The sequence below is a fragment of the Emys orbicularis genome, chromosome 12 (assembly GCF_028017835.1).
Source record: "Emys orbicularis isolate rEmyOrb1 chromosome 12, rEmyOrb1.hap1, whole genome shotgun sequence".
Taxonomy (NCBI): Eukaryota; Metazoa; Chordata; order Testudines; family Emydidae; genus Emys; species Emys orbicularis.
Genome location: NC_088694.1, coordinates 12,331,494 through 12,349,745, shown reverse-complemented (window position 1 = coordinate 12,349,745; position 18,252 = coordinate 12,331,494).

The following is an 18,252-nucleotide window of genomic DNA, read 5'->3' as shown; positions in this document are numbered from 1 at the left end:
TAGAAGCATAAAATACCTTAAATTAACTAGTAAAAATATCTTCCAAATTATAACAAACATACCTTGTTAATTATATAATTAATTATGTGATTCTCATTAAGGTGATGCTCTGTTTTTCTGTCTAATCTTTTTTCCAAATGTGCTAGGATTGACACTAATCTTGACCTGGATTTATATTAAAGTCCCAGTAAAAATGATTGTTTTGCACTGATTTTTTTTTTTTTTTTTTTGTATCACAAATGTAGTACTTTAGGCTGTGATTCAGGAAACCATCTCAATTCAGGAAGAGCACTTTAAGCATGTGCATTAGTCTCATCAACTTCAGTGAGATTTAAGCATATGTTTTTAAAGTTAATCATGTGCTCTCCTGAACCCGGGCCTCCGATTGTGTTATTTTGAATTCATGGACTAAAAGGATGTAACCAGATGAAGATAACAAATCTGCTTGTTCTTTCTTCTAAGGCAATTTATTATTCTAATTGTCTGTTTATTAGTCCTACTTTCAGATTACTCAAACGCAACATAATTGATACTTCCTTTGGATACATAACCGTTGGGATGGAAGGTGCTTGTGATGGCTGAGGATGAGGGAACCAATGGCTTTGTTTACTTAATCCATGGCTGAAATTTCACTTGTATCATAAGATGTACTTTCTCAAAACTTACAAATTACAAATCCTTTCTTCTTCTTTATTTTAAAGGAGTGAACTGTTTTGGTTTTTAACTAATCTTTCTATCCATTTAGGAACCCCCATTGTTAATGCTGCATCATAAAGTATTTACCCCATGGATATGAGCACATATTTTGCCAATTCTGACTGGTTATGTTATGATGAATAAATGCTCTGTACTTCAACTGAAGAGTTGCTTCAATTTAAACTTGCTGTTGTAAATCTCTGTTTATACCAGAAGGTGGCACCATTGATGGTGTCTTCCAGGCAATCTTTAAATAGAGTAATGGATGACTGTCATATACAAACCCCCACTGTACCTTAAAGCTTCTGTAGGAAATTACAAGTTTAAATATGTATCTGCTATATTTCTAATGCAGAAGTGGATGAAGCTGAGGCCTTTGAAGAGTCCAGTTTTTTCTCTTGTAAATAAAGTAATAGGGTTTTTTTGTCTGATCAACTCTATACAATATGGAGTAGCCAAAACTGCACTTGAGGCCTTCAGGATTTTTATTGTGTGTAAGGAGCTGTAGCAGCCAAGTCAATATGCCTCTAAGTGCTATATACTAACACTAAAAGTTTGACAACTCTTAATAGATCATTCTTGGTCTTTACAAACTTATATGCTACATTCCATAAAAGCAGATATATTCATAAACAACTAATTACAGTCTGCTGCTATACCACTTTAGTCTGTGAACAAACACATTTAAGCAGGAGAAGGAAAAGTTGGCTTTGCTAGGTGTGTAAGATAACCTGTGGGCCTGGTTGATGGTCCTGAAAATGCTCTTAAACCAGACTCCTGCAGCAAGTGGTGAATGTGAATCACCAAGTGATAACACATCCTTTTTAGTCCAAACAGAATCAGACCTGCAGCATAGTGTGATGGGACAGGGTGCTTTCCTTTCAAATGAAATATAAAGCTTATGTTTTGTTCATTCAAATGTGGAAGCAGGAAGAGGATGGAGGCCTTAGTCCTGCAGTCTTGCCCAGATTTCAATTTGAGTAACTACATTCTTGCTGCTGTTTTAATTGGTTTCAGTATTTATTGCCTATCCCAGGCTTTTATGTAGTGGAGGGGTCGGCAACCTCTGGCATGCAGCTCACCAGGGTAAGCATCCCGGCAGTCCAGGCCAGTTTGTTTACCTGCCACGTCGGCAGGTTCGGCCGATCGCGGCTCCCACTGGCCACGGTTCGCCGTCCCAGGCCAATGGGGGCTGCGGGAAGCGGCACGGGCGAGAGATGTGTTGGCTGCGGCTTCCTGCCGCCCCCATTGGCCTGGGACGGCAAACCGCAGCCAGTGGGAGCCGCGATCTGCCGAACCTGCGGACACGGCAGGTAAACAAACTGGCCCGGACCTCCAGCGTGCTTACCCTGGCGAGCTGCGTGCCACAGGTTGCCAACCCCTGATCTAAATGGTGTTTTGAGAGTACATTGATAACCACTCTGAAACCATTGATAACCCATGCTTTTTTTAAAGTGCCAAACCTCTTGCTGGTATATTTGGAATTAATATCAGGGGGGAAAGTGTTATTCAGGGGGCTGTGGTAGTGAATAGCCTCCGGAGGGTCACTTGCATCATAAAATTGGCCAGAACAAAGCACTGGAGAATATACAGTAAGGAACAATCCTAGTAAAAAGGATTCTCAAGATCAGGTCTGTGGCACTTCCTATATATTCCCACAGTTGGGCTTTGTATGTGACTTTCCTGCTTCTTTTGGGTTCTATCCCTGTCTCCAAATACTGTTAAATCATTCCTGTCAGGGTTGGCTTTTAGCTCTTGATCCTGAAGACATTTCTGGAGTGTAATTTAATTTTTATGCCTTCAGAGTGCACTAGGTTGCACCAAAGGAGAAGGTATTTTTGTTTTAAATGCCCAGAGGAGGATGCCTTCTATTTTCTATACAAAAGATTTATTTTCCCCTGTTGTAAATTAGTCAGTATCTTGGAGTGGAATGAGCTTACTTAGGCCACTTCATGGCTGTCCAAAAAAGGCCATTAGAGCCTGAACCCCTATATAGAGGGAGCAAAACTGTGACTGCAATTAATTAGCATAAAACAAAGGGCTTACAAAGCTTGGAGGGGAAAAATGATCCCCGGCCTTCAAGGAGTTTGACAAACACTGGACTAGATGAGAGCATCCTCCAGCACTACCAGAAAATTGATGTTCAATTAAAGGTGAAGGGTGTTTGAATTTTGAACAAAGCTGGTTTTCTCCCAAGTGTTTCTCAACTGGTTGTGTTAAATACAAATTTAAAATATTCATGAAACCACTCTTTATTAATCAGGTTTCACTTATATGGCATCTCTGATGTCACAGTCCCACCATTTCCCCTCTCAATCACTCTCTTCCAAATAAAAATCTAATGTCTCTCTGTCTCTCTCCCCCCCCCCCCCAAAAGGCAGAATTTAAGAAGGAATTTCCAATGTGTAAAACAAAACAAAACAAAACACACACTTGCCAGGCTTTTTACATCATAAAGATGTAAAAAGAGAAGCTCAAAAAATCCCCCAACCCAATTATTTCTTCCTCTGCAGGCAACCTTCAGCATTTTCCTATTACTATAACTAGCAGAATCCTGGACCTTTACTCATATGTACTTTATGTATACAAAGCAGCTGTAATCTCTTCCTACTTATAGCTAGAGTTACCTCTATCTTTTATCTGTTCTTACGTGGTGTTTGATGCAGGAGCTACACCAAAGCACTTCCTTGCATATACAAACCAGAGATTAGGTTTCACCTGATTTAAGAGACTGTCAACCAGACAAAAGCTCCTAGGTTACCTGCCCACTCCTACTAAATTATTGAAGTGTCTCTTGTAGCTGAATGTATACATGGAGTAATTAGTCAGTAGGGGAGCACCTTTCCCTTTAGAAAGCTGACACTGATGGATATTGCATCTCTTTTCTGTTTTAAAGAAATCTGTTTATACAACCAATACAGAGTAAACATTTGGAATTACTGTGGCCATCAGCTAGGAAATATTCTAGGCTTATTTTGAATATGATTGTATTTATCATACTTAACACTCATAGTGCTTTACAAGCAAGTCCACACCCCCGGGTAATTTACCATAGGTAGATAGCATTATCTCCAATTTACACATGGGCAAACTGAAGCACAGAAATAGGGGCTTGCTTGAAGGTGCTGGGAGTCAGTGACGAAGTTGGAAGTAGAATCCTGTCTTCCAGTTTTATGCTCTAATTCAGTGATACTCAGACTGAGGCTCAGGAGCTGTGAATAGCTCTTTAATGTGTCTCCTATGGCTCTTTTCAGCACGTTATATTAAAGTTAGTAACCAGTCAGGATGCTTTTACAATGTTATTACCAGTTCAGTTATCAACTTGCGCTAAGTTATGAACTTATTTGCTGTGAAGCTAATATGTATATATAAAAACTAAATATTTCCCATCATACTGTTTAAATATGAATAGTGCTATTGTTTTATTTACTATGAATTCACACTACTGTGGCTCTTGGGTAACACTGGTTGCTAATTTGGCTCCTGAACCACTAAGGTCTGAGTATTACTGCTCTAATTATTGGTCTCCACTGCCTATTGGAGCTGGGCCTACTCTGTCAGTGCAGCTGCTTCGGTGCACTATAACCTGTAATGCTTGTAGCCATATATTCGATAACGTGCATGATGTGCTGCAATGTTTAACTCTAAATGTGGCTATTTTATACTGATCCTGTTTCCCAAGTGCCTTGGCTTCATGCCCCAGGAGCTTAGAACCTTTGCTTTGCTTATCCATATATGGAAGGTGACCCACATTAATGTCAGGAGGCTATTAGCAACTGATAGTCAAAACCATTACAACCAACTGACCTTAAAGTGTGGCCAACCTCACTTCATTTTTTTGATCTTGGCAGGGGAAGTGCAGTAGCAGCTTCCATTATTGTAATGGCTGCTAAATTCCCCTTTGCTGGAGCAAACAGCAATAGCATTGCCCTGGATTGGATTATGCACAAATGGGGCTTATCTAGAAATGAGACTCCATGCTTTTTCAGCTCCTCTTTTGATCTGCAGTAGGACAGAGGGATACACTCCACTCTGCTAACCTCTCTCACAGTTGGTGTGTACAAAGATGACATTCTGTCATCTTGGATATCACTATGGGCACAGTTTCAAAGCCTACATAAGTAGAAAAATTATGTGGTGGAAACAAGCGTTTATTTACCTGTTATGTAATAATTATTAAACATGAGCTTTTAAAATCTAAAATATGTCTCAATTATTTCTGCCTTTCTTTATTCTGCATATTTCGCAGCTCTCATAATGAAAATCAGTGGAGGTAGAATTTCTAGCACTGGATGGAAATGTTAACTTGTCTTCAAATAACTGTTTCCACTGTTTTTTTGTTTGTGTTGGGGTTGATTTTATTTTGGGTTTGGGGTTGTTGTTTTTTTAAGGTGGAAACATTTGTGTTATTTTCAGTGTTTTATAAAAGTTTGGGTTACAAAATCTAAATGTTTGGCTGTTAGTTTACAGCCTCCTTTTAATATAAAGTAGGAAAACTAGGAAAGCTACTAGGGAGCAGAGCAAGGCAGTTTGGGTAAAATAAGCTGTGGCTCGGAGAGCTAAATTCACCAGTTACACCTGCAGAGAAGTCAGTGGAATTACACTACCAGAGAATTTGACCCTAAATCTGAACCCTCAAATGCCAGTTAACCCCCTCAACTCTCCATCCCAAACTTATTTTCAAATCCTGAAGCTTCTGGCCGCAAAATTTGACAAACCATCACTGACAACAAAGCTACCTGCAACTTTCTGTGTAAGCATAAGATCCCCTAATTTTCATACCAAAACTTGAACCAAACCATTATCTTTTCATTCCAACATAAATTCCAGAACGTTAAGATAGAATTCAGACCCCCAAAACTGAACCAGACCTACAAATACAGATCTTTCTTGGGGCAGCTAAAGCAGTTTAGCTCATTCAAAAGAGGGACTTGATATACACGAATTTATATATGCACAGTGCTTCATAATATAATGTACATCTCTGTATATCTAATTCTTGAAATATAAAAGAAATGAAGGAGAGATGGCAGATAAGAAAGACAAAGATTATATATAGGGATGCGGTGGGAGAGATCAATAGAGAGAATTGCTTAAGAAAATCTGTTTCATTGGAGCCTTCTACTAAGTCCTGGTTGGCCTGGGGTCCTTGAGAGGCTATTAAGATACTTGGTCCATATGACAGTCTGAGTCACAACCAAGACTGACATAGTCCATCATCACAATGGTCTGGTCTAGCTTATCCACCTCACTACCTGAGCACCTTTCTTTGGTGCTGCTGTTGCCATGACCAGCACCATTGGGAAGACAAGAGTAAAGATGGTGTACTAACCCCTGCCAACTCCTTTTCTAACTATGATTCTGCTAGGAGAGAAGATTCCCAATAGCTGCCTTTCCATCAGTGAGTCCTACCAGAATGTACTAGCTACCATCCTACTCTTGTTGGGGCTCCTTGCCTTACTGGATAATGCCATCAAAAATGCACTCCTGGTAAGCAAGCAATGTTGTGGATGGGGAGGGTTGCTTCTTCTATTAGGCCCATGACATTTCTCTTTGAGTCATTACTAACCACAGGGCCCTAGCTAGGTGCTCCTCTCCTGAATCATTACTGACCTGTGTCCAAGCATTTTATTTATCAACTGGATTTAAGAAAAATATTTTTAGGGGTTCATCCCATGCTCTGGGTGCTTATCTCATAGCTTAAAAACAGAGTGGTAAGCAGATCTGTGTTGGAGGGAGTGGCGTGGGTTACTAATTAGGGAGCATTCTCTCCTCTGAGTCAGTAATGATGCCACTGCCACATTGTGACGTTAGGGGGCACTGTATTGCAGTGGGTGATTCACTGGGCATTTTTGCCATTCCGTAGTGATAGCTTGGTGCTAGGGGGAGCTGTGCTGCATGGATTGCTGTGGGTGACTCCTGAGTGTGAGCATTCTTCCCTGGGTCACAACTAATCTACTGCCCTGATATGGCACTAGGTGGTGCTGTGCTGATTGAACCTTCTGGATAAGACAGAAAAGGTCTTCTGAGCACTTATGATCATTGAAGATCATATGGCAATTTATGTAAAAGACAAGAGTTTAATCGTGTCTTGCTCAAATTCCAGTCTCAGTGACTGCTGATTCTCTCCTCTCTCAGTCCCAATTGCATATAGTCTTTATTTCCTATCCTAAAGTGGTCATCCCTGGTCAGCTGCCACAATCCACCCCACAGCTGGCTGCCCCTCTGCAGTGAATGATCCCTGTTCATTTGTTGTATTGAAAAAGGAGGCTAGATAACTTTATGGCTAATAACATTTGTAGTTATGCCCTCTGAGAGAAGAGTAATGAGCTGTTATGCTGATCTCCTGCAGCAGGGAGCTAAAGGGCATTTCCTCCCCCTGAATGGCATTCCACGGTTGGCTAGCTGTATTAGGAATTTTAACACTTTCTTCTAAAGGCATTGGTCACTCTGGATGAGAGAGATCAAATTAGCTGGACTAGTGATCTGATCTGATATGTCAGGAACTGGGATTCTAGACCAATTGGACCTGTGGCCTGATTTAATATAGCAGGTTGGGAGAGAAGGAAATATCAAATTGAGTGGAGCAGTGGTGTGGGATACAGGATAGATATGGGTGTCTGATCCACTATTACATCTGGGTTGTGAGTTCAATCCTTGAGGGGGCCACTTAGGGATCTGGGGCAAAATCAGTACTTGGTCCTGCTAGTGAAGGCAGAGGGCTGGACTTGATGACCTTTCAAGGTCCCTTCCAGCTCTATGAGATAGGTATATCCACATATTAAACATATAATATATTATATTAATATATTCCTATTCTGAATACAGTTCTGTTCTATTGCTGTTAATAACGTCCACAGAGGTATGACTGCCCAAATATCCCCCATGTGATACTAGGGCCAAGGCAGCTTGAAGATTGTGAGGGTTTTGTTTTTTTGTTTTGCAACAAGAATGGGTGGGCAATTCCTAGCGAGTTTGCCCTGCAATTTCAGGTGTGATTACATTACAAGTTTGCTCAGTGGATACTAAATTTTTTGAAGGCTCTTACACTTGTGGTTCAGGTACAACTAGGTCAAGAATTTTTTAACTAATGTTTTTTCATCAAAAAATGCCAATTCATTGGAACTGAAGCTGTTTGTAGGAAAGGGTTGATTACAATGAACTGACATTTTTGAAATGGAAAGTTCTATTTTTATATCAAAATATAAGTTTAATTATAGATTAAAAAAGCCAAAACCAAAATGAAAAGCTTTGATTGACCCGAACCAAATTTTTTTTCTTCAGATTTTTGGTTTGTGAAAAAATTTGAGATTGACTTTTTGTCACAGTTCAAAATGGGGAAATGCTTCAAAATCTTGAAAATTCTCATGGTTTTCTCTCCTTCCCTTCTTTCAGATCTGGATTTACCTGTGTCAGTTTCTGAAGAGAATCTTCCACTATTTCACCACCAAAGGTAAATTGGGGAAGATGAGGAAACGTTCAATTTTGTTTGTTCTAAACTGTTTTTGGCCAGTTCTTATTAGATGACACAGTGCTCTAAATGCTAGTGTCTACAGGAACCCTGTCTACACTAGGGCTCCCACTCACCATTACTACCACCAGCAGAGCTGCACCAGGATTAGCAGCACTGGGAAATTTGAGAACAAAATCTTTAGTGTAGATGTAGCCTGTCTGTGTCTCTTTCACTCCCCTTTCCTTTCTCTCTTTCTGTTTCTGTCCTTTACCTTCCCTCTCTGTCTCTTCCACTGTCACTGTGCAGGCAGGTCTGGGGAAGATGAAAGAAAGGAACCAGACATTGTCTGGCCAGGGATTACATGAATTTACTATAATAGGTTAGCCACCACATGGACACTGTACTTCTGTTAATTCATTTCTTCATTTTTTATTCTTCCTCTTCATTCCTCTGAAGCATACGGATGGATCAAGGCACTAACAGCCATTTCCTGCAGCAAGAAATCCAGCGGTTGGAAGGAGCTGGTGCTGACCAAAGGCCAGAGAAATATCTCCGTGTTGCGCTTCCACTGCACTCTGGATCCTCTGAGGCTAACCGTGAACTTGAACAACTTAAATGGGCTGAAAAGCCATTGTCCCCAGGGTCACAAGAAGGGCAAAGGTTACCATGGTTCTTGGCCAACCCATCAAGACACTGATGATGAGAAAGCCAGTTGGTATGGGCACCAGCAGCAACACCGTCAGGCGAACAACCGGCCTAACCTAGGCCAACGTTACCGTGACTGGGAGAGCCAGTCCAGCTCCCGTCACTCAGACAGTGACAGTCCTCAGCCAGCGTGCCCGGCCGGATCCACTGTGTCATCAGTGCGTTTTCACACCAGCTCCCCAAAGCAGGTTGTCAAGGCCAGAGGCAGCTTGGCTGACTGGGGCATTTACATACAGAACCCGCAGAGGGTCACTGGGGATAAAGAGCTCGGCCTTGACAGTGCAGGAGAAACTATGCAACGGCAGAGTTTCCTGCATCAATCTGCTGTTCCAAACACAGAGGAACCCATCGGCCTCCATTCAGAGTGCTCTGCTGTGCACATTCACCCCCAAGTCAATGAGGCACACTTCATACCCAGCCCAATCTTCCCAGGCCCTAAGCGGGTAGTGTACTCTGCCCTGGCTCCCACCCCAGAATCCAGAACCTATCTCAACAATGATTACCACCACTCAGTGTCCCAGGCATATCATCAGAGGGGTCCTGAGCACCATCCTGGGACTGAATTTCACCAGAGCTTGCCACTGGTCCAGCGAGCCGAAGTCTACATCTATCTTGTCAACCCATCGCCTTCCAGCCCAGAGCGCACTGCTGAACGGTCCACCCGCCCCTTTTCAGCATCTCGCACCATCTTGGTCAAGGACACATTGGCAAACCGGGTATCTGTTGACCACACCTGGGAAAGTTCCAACCAAGGCCCAAAGGGGCAGATTATCTGTGACACCCACACACAACGCAAGAGCATATGGGAGAGAAAGCACCAAGCTAGCACTCTGCAGTTTAGCCCAGACTATGAGAAGCTGGCAGGAAGCAGTGATGGTGCCAACCTGATCCACAACCCATCTCTCCTGGCAGACACGACAAGAGGAGCTTCTGAAACAGCACCACCCAACATTAGCAATTGAAGGTACCATACAACTGGATTTACCACTCAGCTGACTTCAATTCCTGGCATGGATGAGATTCCGATGTCTGATGAACCCTGGGGGATCTGAACTAGGTGGGTGGGAATAGTACAAATGGCATTCTCTGCTATTTTGTGGTGCTCTCAGGACGTGCTGGGTTCAATAAATAGCAAAGCACAAAGCTCCTAGTTATGCAGATTCTCTGTAGTGACAGCTGGGGGTGTGGGAGGAGCCCAGGTGGCATGGCTTCTTCATATAAGAAGCAGCACTTCACTTGTACATTTTGACCCCACCCAGGTTTCCTAGCTATGCATTGCAATTCAGTCTCTGTGGCAGGAATGCTCAAGTGAGTATGAGCTCCGTGATTTCTCCTCTAAACGGGTATTAATTTTGGGCACATAATTGTCAGTAGGTGTAATAAAATGTGTCTCTGGTCTTGGCACAAATGAGAAACTTTCTGCAGACCATCTTGGGATCAAGAACAGAAATAGCCATTCTGATGAAGACTCCAGTTCTCACCCCCATCCCATACCATCCTGGGAAACTGATGCAGGCATGCTCATGGGGTATCAGAGTTTGAGAAGCATGCCTCCCATGTGCCCTTCCTATCTAGGGACGTCACTCCTGTCAGTCCCAAAGTTACCTACATTCCACACAAATTTCATGTCCCCATACTTTTTATTGATGAAAATTATTTACATCATTAAAAATAAGCAATCATGGAACTTAGATGAAAAGCTGTTTACACTACACTGAATCCTGCAGCATTTTAAGTTTTATGTATGTATAATTTTGTGCCCCTCTTTGAAGGTCTTTATTATCCATTGCATCCAATATTTGGGCCTTGGCAGGCTGAGAGCTTTGGTGAGAGGAGCCTGGCTTGCTGTGGAAGCATTTTGTATGACCTGCCATTGCAGTTTGAACTCAGGGGATCCTTTGCAATACCTGCTCTAAATGGTCTGCAAGCAGAGTACTGCTGTAGTCTAACAAGTGGTCACAAGAGCTGGGCTTGGCACATCTTAATGAGTTTGCAACAGAGGGCATGCCTCCCAGCCCAGGTAGCCAGATACGCACTCGCTCTGCTTCAGCAAGCATGCTAAAAATAGCTGTGGGGATGTTGCAGCACCAGCGGCATCACAGGGTAGCCGTCTGAGTACAAGCCCACCTGAACCCCTGGGTCTGTACTCGGGTTGATAGCCCATGCCTCAGCATAGAATCATAGGACTGGAAGGGACCTTGTGAGGTCATCTAGTCCAGTCCCCGGCACTCATGGCAGGACTAAGTATTATCTAGACCAGGGGTGGGCAAACTATGGCCTGCGGGCAACATCTGGCCCATGGGACCGTCCTGCCCAGCCCCCAAGCTCCTGGCCTGGGAGGCTAGCCCCTGGCCCCTGGCCTGCTGTCCCCCTGCCCCTGCAGCCTCAGCTCGCTCGCTCCGCCGCCGGCGCAATGCTCTGGGCGGTGGGGCTGCGAGCTCCTGGGGCAGCACAGCTGCAGAGCCCGGCCTGACCCGGTGCTCTGTACTGCATGGTGGTGGTGGCGGTGGTGGCGGCGGCGGCAGCATGGCCTGGCTCCAGCTGGGCGGTGCAGTTGTAGTGCCGCCGGCCACCGGTGCTCCAGGCAGCACGGTAAGGGGGCAGGGAGCAGGGGAGGGGGTGGATAGAGGGCAGGGGAATTCGGGGTGGTGGTCGGGAGCGGGGGTGTGGATGGTGGTCGGGGGCGAAACGGGGTTGAATGGGGGCAGGAGAGGTCTCGGGGCAATCAGGAAGGAGGGAGGTTGGATGGGGCAGCAGGGGGCAGTCAGGGGCAGGGATCCTGGGGGGGCCGTCAGGAATGAGAGGAGGGGTTGGATGGGGTGGCGGGGGTCCGGGGGCAGTCAGGGGACAGGGAGTCGGGGTGTGTGGATGGGGCAGGGGTCCCAGAGAGGCCGTCAGGAAACAGGGGGGGTTGGATGGGGCAGGAGTCCCGGGGGGGGGCAGATAGGAGGTGGGGGCCGGGCCACGACCCCCTCCCCTAACCGGCCCTCCATACAATTTAAGAAACCTGATGTGGCCCTCAGGCCAAAAAGTTTGCCCGTCCCTGATCTAGACCATCCCTGACAGATGTTTGTCTAACCTGCTTTTAAAAACCTCCAATGATGGAGATTCCACAACCTCCCTAGGCAATTTATTCCACTGCTTAACCACTCTGACAGTTAGGAAGTTTTTACTAATGTCCAGCCTAAACCTTCTTTGCTGCAATTTAAGTCCATTTCTTCTTCTCCTATCATCAGAGGTTAAGGAGAACAATTTTTCTAACTTCTTCTTGTAACAACCTTTTATGTACTTGAAAACTGTAAAGGCTTCTCTCAGTCGTCTCTTTTCCAGACTAAACAAACACAATTTTTTCAATCTTCCCTCATAGGTCATGTTTTCGACTTTTAATCATTTTTGTTGCTCTTCTCTGGACATTCTCCAATTTGTCCACATCTTTCCTGAAATGTGGTGCCCAGAACGGGACACAATACTCCAGTTGAGGCCTAATCAGCGCGGAGTAGAGCAGAAGAATTACTTCTCGTGTCCTGCTTACAACCCTCCTATGAATACATCCCAGAATGATGTTTGCTTTTTTTGCAACAGTGTTACACTGTTGACTCATCTTTAGCTTGTGGTCCTCTATGACCTCCACTATGACCCATCCACACTGCTATTATTAGTGCCCTAGCTGAAGCGGAGCTAGCTCATGTCCGTCTACCCAAGCTGGGAGGCACGCTCCCAGTAGCAGTGTAAACATACCCTGCGAGGCCTTAGCTACGGTAGGACAAGAGATTGTGATTGGCCCCATGCTGCTTAGCACATCGACTACCAAGACTTTGCCTGTAGTGTAGACAGCTATTAAACTATACGCTCATTGTTCTGTGTTTGTACAGCACCGAGAACATGACCCAGGACATTAATTAACCATCGGAACAACTTATCAAGGATCGTGGTGGATTCTCCATCACTAACCATTTTAAAATCAAGATGGGATGTTTTTCTAAAAGATAAGCTGCGCTAGGAATTATTTTGGGGAAGTTCCCTGGCCTGTGTTATCATCTAGTCTGACCTGTATCAAAATGGTCCCTTCTGGCTCTGGAATCTATGACTGGGGGTCCTACTTGTTAGCACAGTGGAAATAATAATAATTAATAATTTAAATAAATAAATAAATAAATAGATAAATAGCTGGTCATGATAGACTCTAGTGGGGAGCTTACCTAACAGCATCAACCATGGCCTCTTTTCCTAGTGTTATCAATGACCTAAGAGTCACATTCTGCTGCCAACCAACATTCCGTGGAAGGTAAAAGTAAGCTGTAACAAATTAACTCCGTGGAGATGTGAGAGTGTTGGAGAATACAGAATCTGGCCTAATACCTATTTTCAAAGCACTGTGCAATGTCTGTTGGGAATTCCCAATTCTGAAATAACTCAGAAGATTAAGCTGTTCCCATCAAAAGACTCCAACTGAAGCAACACACCTGGGCAAGGGAGAGGTCCTCTCTTTGAATGTTTCATAAAAGTGACCCACAAAGGATTATAAAAGCAGGTCTGTTGTAGCAGCTGCACAGAGATGAGCAAAGGTCACCATGCATTCAGGCCACCAAAACTAAAAAACTAAGAGAAAGAGAAAGGGCTGGAGAATGTATTTCCTCCTACAAAGCAAACCAAATGTGACTCACTGCAACTTCCCCCCAGGATGTCTCAACCCTCCTGCCACTCTCAGCCTGGACAGTGGCCAGCATCCAGATTAAGCATTAGTAAAACTAACAAGCTGAACAATTCCCACAGTATATTTCTTATTCTTTGGATAACTAACTTAACCACAGAGCGTCCAAAAGGGATGTCCCATTCAAGGTTGCTGCAGTAACCAACAAGCAAGGTCTCCATAGCAAATCCAAGTGCAAAGCCCTTAGAGCCTGGCAGAAAGCAGCAGCATTAACTGAAATAGGTCAAAGCTCCACAGTAGCTCTGCTCAGTTTTAAAAATAGTAATAATCAGTTCCCTGTGATGGGGCCTGATCCAAAGCCCCCTGAAATGAGGGCATTCAATGGCCATTGGATCAGACTCATGGTATGCACATGCTTCACAGTCCTCTCCCAAGGAGAAACCAGAGAGAGATGGGGAATTGCTTGGAAAAGCTCACAGGGGCGTCCTTCCTCAGCAGCCCTAGAATTGGGAGGAAGTCCAGTCACCCTAATGGGCTCTGACTAGTCTGTCTCCCTCATTCTCAACTCCCATAAAGGTAGCCTCGCCCACTTTATTTTCACCATATTTACTCGTTCCCTCTGGTATGATCACTGGTAGTCAGGACTCTTTTGGCTATGGTCGTAACACCTACATTATGGGGCAATGCAGTTCTCTTACTACACTGTGTTCTGGGATGTGGCTCAGACAGGTCACACCAGCAGCTGAGCCCGCTTTTGCGAAGTAACTGGGAAGTCAAAGTAAACAGAGGCTCACCATAATTTTTCTCCCGTTCTGGAAGTACTCTACTGGTGCTGCCTGCCTGGCTGCAAGGAGAAAGAGGAACTGGAGTTCAGACATGTCATAGAGCTGCTGTGTTTGCGCTCAGTGGAGAAAGCAGGTGATATTGTTCTCTACACACATTTCCTGCTGGCTGACGTGGGTAAGCATTTGTTTAGCTCTCAAAAGAGGGTAGAAGTATTAGCCATCTGTTCTTGTGCAGGAGCAGGGAATCTGTTATGAGCCTGATCCTGCACAACTTAGATGAAGTGGAGATTTGCTATTGCCATCAATTGGAGCAGTATGAAGAACTAGGGAAAGAGGGTAAGTGAAATCAATGAGTTTTGTAATTAGCCGTTAGTAATCCAAGAAGGAGCCCACACATCTCTAATGGCAGAAATAAGGTAGGTGTAAGTGGTATGAATCAATGATCATGAAGACTCTAGGCCTAGGAATACTAAGAATTGGTCATATAGCAGGGAAAATGTGTGACCAACCAGAGGCTGTCTGCACTATACATTGTGGAAGGTAGGCAATGACTTGTGACTCCACCAACACATGTATGTCACAAAACAAAGCTCAAGATTACATCAGGCATACAATTTTTCAAACATTGACTCTCTTTATTGCAAAGTGGCATGAGCTTCTCATTCATGCAGTTATGCTGGGAGATACTCAGCCAGCACTATTAAGATGGGGCCTGATCCTGCCTCACTGTAGTCAATGTGGCCTTGAAGGGGAATATGACACTTTGAGAAACAGGAAGGTGGACTGCTCCTTCCTTAATCATTCATGAAGTCTAGAATGTGTGGAGCAATAGAATCAATGCAACCAAATATATAAATGGACAACTGTGGAGTTCAGATTTCAAAAAAAAAAAAATTGCCTTAAAACAACTGGCTTTTTGTTTGGGGGCTTTTATAAAAGAAAAATATCTTTAGAAAACTCTAGTCCAAATCTGTTTTTCCCAAGTGTTCATCCTACAAAGGCAAGACAGACCAAGAAGGGTTTTTTATTGTGGACAGACTTCTACCTCTTGTAATGGACCCTGGTACAGAACGCTCTCCTTCCCAGCCATACACACAAAAGGTAAATTCTGTTTGCTTCGTTTACTTCCACAAGCAATATGATCAAGTAAGCAGCAGGACAGATTCCCAAAAGAGGATGGCTGAAGAACTATCATACTAGTGTCAAGAACATGTTTGGGAAGATTTGTGGGTATAAAACACTAAATCAAAGTAAAATGGCCACATGACTTGTCCTGTGTTGCCAGTTCTTCTACTTTCTTATGTTTCACCATGATAATAGGAAAAAATCAGATATAGATTTTTCTTGTCAAATTAACTTTTAAGTACTATGTAGAATGAGACCAGTTACTCTTCTATGTGCACTGGAGGAAAGTAACATTTTGGAAAAGAATCTAACTGATGAAACAGTATTACAGATTTGCAACAATAGCTATGTTTAATGCCCACTTTCTGTTCTTTCAATTCTTTGTTAAAAGCAGGGCTGGGGTTCAGCTGGTATGCAATAGGATGGCATACTGACAGCTCGCTGAAATTCCGGTCTTGTTTTCCACACAGTCAGTTTTCATTTCAAAAGAGCAGCAACAACAACAATAACAAAGTCTCTGGTTTGTCATGGTTGTGATGAAAACTTCAGAACTGTGAACTGGGTCTAAGAGATGCAGAGATGGCTATGGGTATGTCTACACAGCAGCGGGGAGGTGTAAGGTCCCATGTAGGCAGACATCTATGTGCTAGCGCTGCTTGAGCTAGTAACCTAAAAATAGCACCATGGCCATGCAGCACAGGCAGCAGCTTGGGCTAGCCACCCAAGGACATACCTGTGGGGTTGGGCAGGGCAGCTAGGCAGAGCTGTCAGGCCACACTGCTATTTTTAGGTGCTAGCCTGAGCAGAATTAGCTGGTGTATGGGGAATTACACATCTTATCTGCTGGGTAGACATACCCTATGTGAGTCTGCAGAGAGCCTGGAACATTATCTCGGAGAGGTTTGAACTGCCCCATTCATCTATGTCAGGGGTTCTCAAACTGGGGGTCGGGACCCCTCAGGAGGTCACGAGGTTATTAAGGGGGGGGTGTCAACCTCCACCCCAAACCCCGTTTTGCTCCAGCATTTATAATGGTGTTAAATATATTTAAAAGTGTTTTTAATTTATAAGGGGGGGTCGCTATGTGAAAGGGGTCACCAGTAAAAAAAGTTTGAGCCACTGATCGATGTGAAGTGTCAACTCTGATGCGTAGTGATGATAATGTAAATACTGTTAACTATTTCATTGCTGATGTAAGAAAGCAGAGGGAGATTCACAGCACTGTACAATTCACTGAGTCATGTCTCCTTTTGGTGCCACAAGTGGCTCGTGTTTGGGAGATGCCATCACTTACTTTTCTGCCATCATGAAGGAGCAAGCTAAAGGAGCCTAGCAAAGCCCAGGGGCATATCCAATGTCCCACCCAAGGAGAGTCAACCTCAAGGAGTCCAATGGAGCTCAGAGAACTCATATTATCATATTTTAAACATCTGCACAATCTACTGTGAACACTCTCAATTTGGCAACTCATGTGGGTGGAGTTTATTTTGTGGGCGGAACGTGGAAGAGTAGGACTAGTATCATTTTCCCTTCCAGTCAACCCCCGCTTAAAACACACTTTTCCGACAAAGCCTTTTAACAATAACTCACCAACGAAAGAAAATTGTCTGTCTGTCCAGCTTTGAGAAAGAGCCCTAATGTAGATTGTGTACTGTTTGTCTAATTCAGACTGTACACACCTGACCTTGTCTGCTCTGGCTTTTCTTTTAAAATCTCCCACCTTTGCAGCTCCATTTGTGGTAGCAGAGGTGGAAGTGCTAGTGTAGATCAGCTGCCAGTGTTTTAACTGCTGTGTCATCTGCAGTGCTGCACAGGGGGAATTACAGCTGTGGGAGATTTTAAGAAAAATGGCAGTGTAACCACAGTCCTTGGGGCAGTGTAGCACCCATGTATTCCTCTGCGTTCATGTACACTGAGGGTGCTCCTTACAAAATAGCAATACATTAAAAGAGACACGTCAAATCACTTATCTGAAAAACAAAAGATTGAGGGCATAACCAGAAGTGTGTGAGCTGAGGAGGAACTGCTAGTGGCTCATTTAGTGCATCCCTGAGTAGGGAGGCAGAACAGATTTCCTCACCATCTAATCCATCTCTGGATAGGCCTTGAATCTCACCAGAGGCGTGGGCTCTCATAGTCTCCTTTGTGGTGTTGCCCAAATTGTCCTTAGTTATAGGGCACACAAAAAATGGGCCAACCAAAAGAATCCCTTTGTCATACAGTACTCAGAGAGGGAAAACCTATGGGATTTAAGAACATAGGAGACAGGCAAAGAACCACCCAGGATAGACAGGGATGGTGGAGCCTCATTTGTGCCCTAGGTGACAGCTGATGGTACAGGAAGCATTCAGACTCAGATACAGGGTGCCTAAACTGTACCCAAAAAACACGTGCATGTGCCTAATGTGCACGCTCTGTATTTGCATGCTCAAATGCCTGCTTTGCACATGCAAACATCTGTTCATACATGCACCAATTGTACAGGTGCAATGTAGAAGGGCCAGTTTAGAAATGGGGTTGATAAAGGCACCCAGCTCCTCATCTCTATATTTATTTTTTCCAGTGCTTGAGCTAAAACCTTAGGCCTGCCCCTTGTACTACGTGATAAAAGAGAACAAGTTGTCCCAGCCTTCTCCTTCTAGCACCCCTTTGTGGTCTAGTGCAGCCCCAAAGCACAAAGTGAGCCAGCCAGGCAAGGCATGCAAGCCCTTTGATTAATTTATCGGAGTGTCTGAAAATGTGCCAGTGATTTTCAGTCACGATTGCTGCAAAGTTTAAAAAAAAAAAAACACCTCGTTTTAAGCGGCTTTTACTGGCGGGCTCCTGGGCACAAACAT